We start from the raw sequence: 6,677 nt of genomic DNA on the forward strand, positions 1-6,677 counted from the left end.
AGTTTGCATCAGATTAACTTGGACATTATCACTCCCCCCAAAAGATACAAATCTGAAAACCTTGAATTTTTTTTCTGAGCCAATCAGAGAGCTTGGAAAACTGCCTGTGCCCCTCATTAGCTTCCACTGGCCCCCAAAGGCCCTGGCTACCAGCCACTACCCACGAAACATGCTCTCCTTTCTCATCCCTTGCAGCAGCTCTTGGGAGAATGACATCTCCGATGGTCCCTTGGGCTTTGTGACCTAATAAACTGTTACTCAGTATGTGATGGCAATGGAGAAGAAGGGAGGGAAGGGGAAAAAAAAAAAAACCCTTGCTCATCTCATCTCATCTCCCCATACACCCATCACTTCTGCTCCCCACACTTCTTGTAGTGTGGGTGTGAGTGAGAAAGGGGGGAGATGGGAATTTTTCTCCAGGTCGGATTTGAATTTGAGCCAGAGAAGAATTTTGGAGATTGCAAAACTCCCCTCTCCTCTGAGGCAGGCTTTTACAAGCCCAAGCTCTGACAACTTCATTGGCACCCTTCTGTCAGACACTGGGAATAGCAGAGTACTTGGCTTGGCAGTGCCACTCCCTGAACATTGTTGCTTAGGGTGTGGTCCTGCCAGGATAAAACAAAGTAAGAAAGGTATCCTGCTGCTTGTGTAACATTTTCTCCCTTTCTGTTCTACAACAGCAAAAAATGGCTAACTCTGGGCTTTTCGACATGAGGCTTTTAACCCTCCACTTTACAGAGACTTCCGCTTCCAGATTCTTTGTAGGATTAACATCGGCTCCTTTACTCATGTTTTTCCTGGATGTTTCTTTCTCTTCCTTTCTCTATGTTCCATTACACAACCACTAGGGAGCACCATGGTATAGTGGAACTGTGCTATGAGTCTCATGCCACCATTCACAGAAATGCCAGACATTCCTCCTTAGGGAAAAAACACACATGCTATAATGGTTGCAAAGCATGGGAAAGGCCCCGGAGGATGATGTCGTTGTGTAAAGCATCCACAAACTACTGTGAATGAGGAATCATGAGTGCACAATAATGTCTTGTGTAGAAAGGCTCTGAATCCATCAATGCTAAGTCGAGAAAGTTTCCATCTGCCTTGACATTTAAGATAGAGAGGACTAGCACTGCACATACACACTAATTACCTCCCCGCTTCTTTCCCCATAGGTTCTCTTGCAAGGATAGCCACAGGTTTTTTTAGCATGAAATGAACATGGGACAATAATGCAACCAATCTGAACAGTTAAATGATGGAATAGGTATCTATGAATGAAGGATGAACCAGTTCATATGGAATGTCAGTGTCTGAGTAGAAACTGTTGGTGGTAATGACAGCTCAAAAGGTAAGTGTTAACACAGCCATTGTTTAAGCTTTTAGAAAAATTCTGCAGCCAAACAAGACAAAAGCATGAAGCTCTTTGTGAGTGTACAGGAAAACATTGAAATAGTATCACATCAAAATAGTTTCTTTGAGGAGAGACACTTCCTCACACATACAGTGTGACTTCCCTATTTTTTAGTCTGTTTGTAAGGAAATGAAAGGAAAAATCTTACTCCTCATTCATATTAATAGCTTACCACTATTAATAATCTAATACTGTGAATATTTTATTATTAATAAATGAATAATTGCCCTCTATTAGTAATAAGCTTTTGTATTTTGGACTGGAATAAATTGATTAGAAACTCACTAGTGCTGAAATTTTCCTCCCAAGAAAACTAGCATAAGTATGTTGTCTCTTAAGGAATCATGATTGCCTAATGAACTCAGCTACACTGCAGCTACATGCTATAATTGATTAGATGTAACTGACCTTCCTTCCACTAGATTTAGGAAGCATAATAAAAATTGCCTGCCATCTTAGTATGTACTTCCATTTTCCTGATGTTAAGGTATACGCAACCCATCTACGCCACTGTTGTTGACAAGACCAGAGTCAGGAATCAGCATTGTAGGGCACCTGCCCAGACCCAGACCCTAGGAGGAGGAGGTCCACTGCCAGTCCCTGGAGATTCCTGGCTTTGGTGTTTCTCCTCCTTATTGTTGCTGCCTGTTCAGCTGTCCTCTCCAAGCAAACGAGCAGTGAAGACAAAGAGCAATAATGTCAGTACACCTTGTCCTCTTTCTATCTCTCTCTTTGTGGAAGGTGGTGGGGATTGGACCTCGAGGAAGAGACAAGTGAATGGGCAGTAGCAACAGTGGTGAAGAGGAGGAGGTGGGCACACTCTGGGAGGAAGCGCCCACTCAGAGCATCTTTTCCAATGGCCTCACAAAATGTGGAACCAGCATTGCCAGTTAAAAGCACTCGTTGTTCATAAGTAGTACTAACTCAGAAACCTGGGGACATGGATTGTTATTTTTTCTCTATCAGTTTTTTTTCTTCTCCATTTTGCAGAGTTCTCTTAGGGCATGATCCTATGCATTTTTAGACAGAAAAAAAGCCCACAACTCCCAGCATGGCTGCTGGGACATGCTGGGAGTTGTAGGCCTTTATTCTGTCTAAACATAGGATTGCTCCCTTAACCTATTTGTTGTGGTTGTAGCAATCCATTTGCAAAATCCTGAATTTATGTAAATGTTGAAAAACAGAAGTCTATAAGCTAACAACTTACTCATATGAACAGGTTACTCATAAGAAATAACAGTTCCATTCTTCACCAGGTCTATAAGCCTGTGTATCATGTCAGATCCATTTCTGAAAACATCTTAGGGACTGACTAGAGTTATGGCCACTATTATGCAGCATACATTCTAAGGGGGAATTCATGATATTATTACATCTGTAATCCTATATCCGCTTTTCTGGGAGTGAGTTCCATTGAACACAATAGGTCTTACTACTGCTGGGTGGGAATGCTGGCTGGCAATGACGCGAGTTTTAGTCTAATACATCTGGCTGCATCAAGATGCAGAAGACTGAACCAGTGAGTTAATTGTAAAGGCAAGAGTAACACCAGGACTTCCTGCTTTGTAGCACAGTCTCTAAAAATTCTACGCTTCACCAATTCTTTAATTTTGGCTTATGTGTCCTTAGATACCTTCTGTTCTGTATTTAAATTCTATATTTACAATTACAGAGAATTGTATATTTTTAATAGTTAAAATGAGCCACATTTCAAAACATGATGGTAGTGTTAGATTTTTTGATATGCGCCAGCCTCTCGGGTTTCTTCACTGTGAGAGATCCATTGTAACCACTTTGCTAAAACAATACATTTTATCTGATCTTATGAAAATTGTACAGCATATTTTGGTTTATTTCTTCTATGAGGTTCTTGATTCTAGGAAATGAAAAATGTCTCCAAGGTCTTCATTTTTAAAAAAACCTGCTCGATGAAATTAAAATTGCTCAATGATTTTTCAATGAAACACTGATAATTTACATTAGCACAGCCTTAGGAGATTACAGCCCCTTCATGGATCACTGCCTTGTTGTGGCGAAGGGGCTTGCGTAACTCAGAGAAGCCATAAGCTATGCCGTGCAGGGCCACCCAAGACGGACAGGTCATGGCAGAGAGTTCTGACAAAATGTGGTCCACTGGAGAAGGAAATGGCAACTCATTCCAGTATTCTTCCCAAGAAAACCCCATGGAACGTATCACAAGGCTAAAAGAGATGACGCCAGAAGATGAGCCCCTCAGGTTGGAAGGTGTCCAATATACTATTGGGGAAGAGCAGAGGGTATTTCCAAGTAGCGCCAGAAAGAGTGAAGCGGCTGGGCCAAAGCCGAAAGGACACTCAGCTGTGGATGTGTCTGGTGGTGAAAAGAAAATCCGATGCTGTAAAGAACAATATTGTTTAGGAACCTGGAATGTCAGATCAATGAATCAAGGTAAGCTGGAGGTGGTCAAACATGAGATGGCAAGATTGAACATCGACATCTTGGGAATCAGCGAACTAAAATGGACAAGCATGGGTGAATTTAATTCAGGTGACCATCATATCTACTACTGTGGGCAAGAATCCCTTAGAAGAAATGGAGGAGCACTCATAGTCAACAAAAGAGTGGGAAAAGCAGTACTGGGGTACAATCTTAAAAACGATAGAATGATCTCAGTACGAATCCAAGGCAAACCATTCAACATCACAGTAATTCAAGTCTATGCCCCAATCACTGATGCCAAAGAAGCTGAGGTTGATCGGTTCTATGAAGACCTACAACACCTTCTAGAACTAACACCAAAAAAAGATGTCCTCTTCATCATAGGGGATTGGAATGCTAAAGTAGGAAGTCAAGAAATCACCGGGATAACAGGCAGGCATGGCCTTGGTGTACAAAATGAAGCAGGACGAAGGCTAATAGAGTTTTGCCAAGAGAACATGCTGATCATAGCTAACATTCTTTTCAACAGCACCAGAGGCGACTCTACACATGGACATCACCAGATGGTCAATATCGAAATCAGATTGATTATGTCCTTTGCAGCCAAAAATGGAGAAGCTCTATACAGTCAGTCAAAACAAGACCTGGAGCTGACTGTGGCTCAGATCATGAGCTTCTTGTTGCAAAATTTTGGCTTAAATTGAAGAACGTCGGGAAAACCACTAAACCATTCAGGTATGACCTAAATCATATCCCTTATGAATATACAGTGGAGGTGAGGAATAGATTTCAGGGATTAGACCTGATAGACAGAGTGCCTGAGGAACTATGGACAGAGGTCCGTAACATTGTTCAGGAGGCAGCAACTCAATCTATCCCAAAGAAAAAGAAATGCAAGAAAGCCAAGTGGCTGTCTGATGAGGCTTGACAAATAGCTGAGGAAAGAAGGGAAGTGAAAAGCAAGGGAGAAAGGGGAAGATATATCCAACTGAATGCAGAGTTCCAGAGAATCACAAGGAGAGACAAGAAGGCCTTCTTAAATGAACAATGCAAAGAAATCGAGGAAAACAACAGAATGGGAAAGACTAGAGATCTCTTCAAGAAAATCGGAGCTATCAAGGGAACGTTTTGTGCAAAGACGGGCATGATAAAGGACAAAGAAGGCAGCGACCTAACAGAAGCAGATGAGATTAAGAAGAGGTGGAAAGAATACACAGAAGAACTATACAGGAAAGATCTGAATGTCCCTGATAGCCATGATAGTGCGGTCACTGAACTTAAGCCGGACATCCTCGAGAGTGAAGTCAAGTGGGCCTTAGGAAGCATTACTAACAACAAAGCTAGCGGAGATGACAGTATTCCAGCTGAGCTATTTAAAATCCTAAAAGATGATGCTCTTAAAGTGCTGCACTCAATATGCCAACAAATTTGGAACACCCAACAGTGGCCACAAGACTGGAAAAGGTCAGTTTACATTCCAATTCCAAAGAAGGGCAACGCCAAAGAGTGTTCAAACTATAGTACAATTGCGCTCAGTTCACATGCCAGCAAGGTGATGCTCAAAATCCTACAATCTAGACTTCAGCAGTATGCGAACCAAGAACTACCGGAAGTACAAGCTGGGTTTCGAAGAGGCAGAGGAACTAGAGATCAAATTGCCAACATTCGCTGCATCATGGAGAAAGCAAGAGAATTCCAGAAAAACGTCTATTTCTGCTTCATTGACTACGCTAAAGCCTTTGATTGTGTGGATCACAACAAACTCTGGCTAATTCTTAAAGTGATGGGAGTACCAGACCACCTTACCTGTCTCCTGAGAAACCTGTCAAGAAGCAACAGTAAAACCAGACATGGAACAACTGATGGTTCAAAATTGGGAAAGGAGTACGACAAGACTGCATATTGTCGCCTTGCTTATTTAACTTATATGCAGAGTACATCATGAGAAACGCCAGGTTGGATGAACAACCTGAGAAAACTCTCTGGAAAAGACCCTGATGCTGGAAAAGACTGAAGGCAAAAGGAGAAGGGGACGGCAGAGGATGAGATGGCTGGATAGCATCACCGCCAATGCAATGAATATGGTCTTGAGCACACTCCGGGAGAGAGCGGAGGACAGGAAGGCCTGGCGTGCTATGGTCCATGGGGTCATGAAGAGTTGGACATGAGTGATCGACTGAACAACAAGGAGATTACAGATTTCAGGGTTGCACTTACTATCTCCTATTAATGGAAAACCTTGATTTATAATGTCTCTATAAATAACTAATGAGACTATAGTTTTCATGGTGGGTTTTTGTTTTCTTTAATCTAACTCTTTAGTCCTTCTCTCAATTCTGGTCTAGCTCCCCACTTCACTTCCTCCCCTCTTTACCATTGTAATGAAGGCATCAGTTTGTCATTGCCTCTGATTTTCCATCGTTTTTATTTATATTTATTGCCATTTACCTTGTTATAAACTGACCAGGGAACCACATGGTTGAAGGGTGGAATACAAATGAAAATAAATAAGTAAATACATAAATAAATGTCTAGCAACTGCGAGACATTCTTTCCTCTTTCAGAGGCTGAAGGCAGACCGACTGCAATATGCTATTTTGCTTCAAACCCCCTCTCCCCCAAACGACTAATTTTGGTTTGGTGAGGCAAAGTGTAGAGAATTATTTTGGCCAGCCTTAACATGTTCATCAAAATATGAATTTAATCAAAATTGAAATCCTCATTCAAGAGCATAGGGCGCGCCTATGTTCCTGAAAGAGCGGGCCGACCTCCCTCCTTGCCCTGATACTGGAGATCAAGGCCGGCTCTGTTCAATTAAAATGCAGATTCCCGAGTTTATGCGTTTAGG

This window comes from Heloderma suspectum, chromosome 5, assembly GCF_057233095.1.
Source record: "Heloderma suspectum isolate Gila_16-S chromosome 5, 16-S_ref, whole genome shotgun sequence".
NCBI classification, from domain to species: Eukaryota; Metazoa; Chordata; class Lepidosauria; order Squamata; family Helodermatidae; genus Heloderma; species Heloderma suspectum.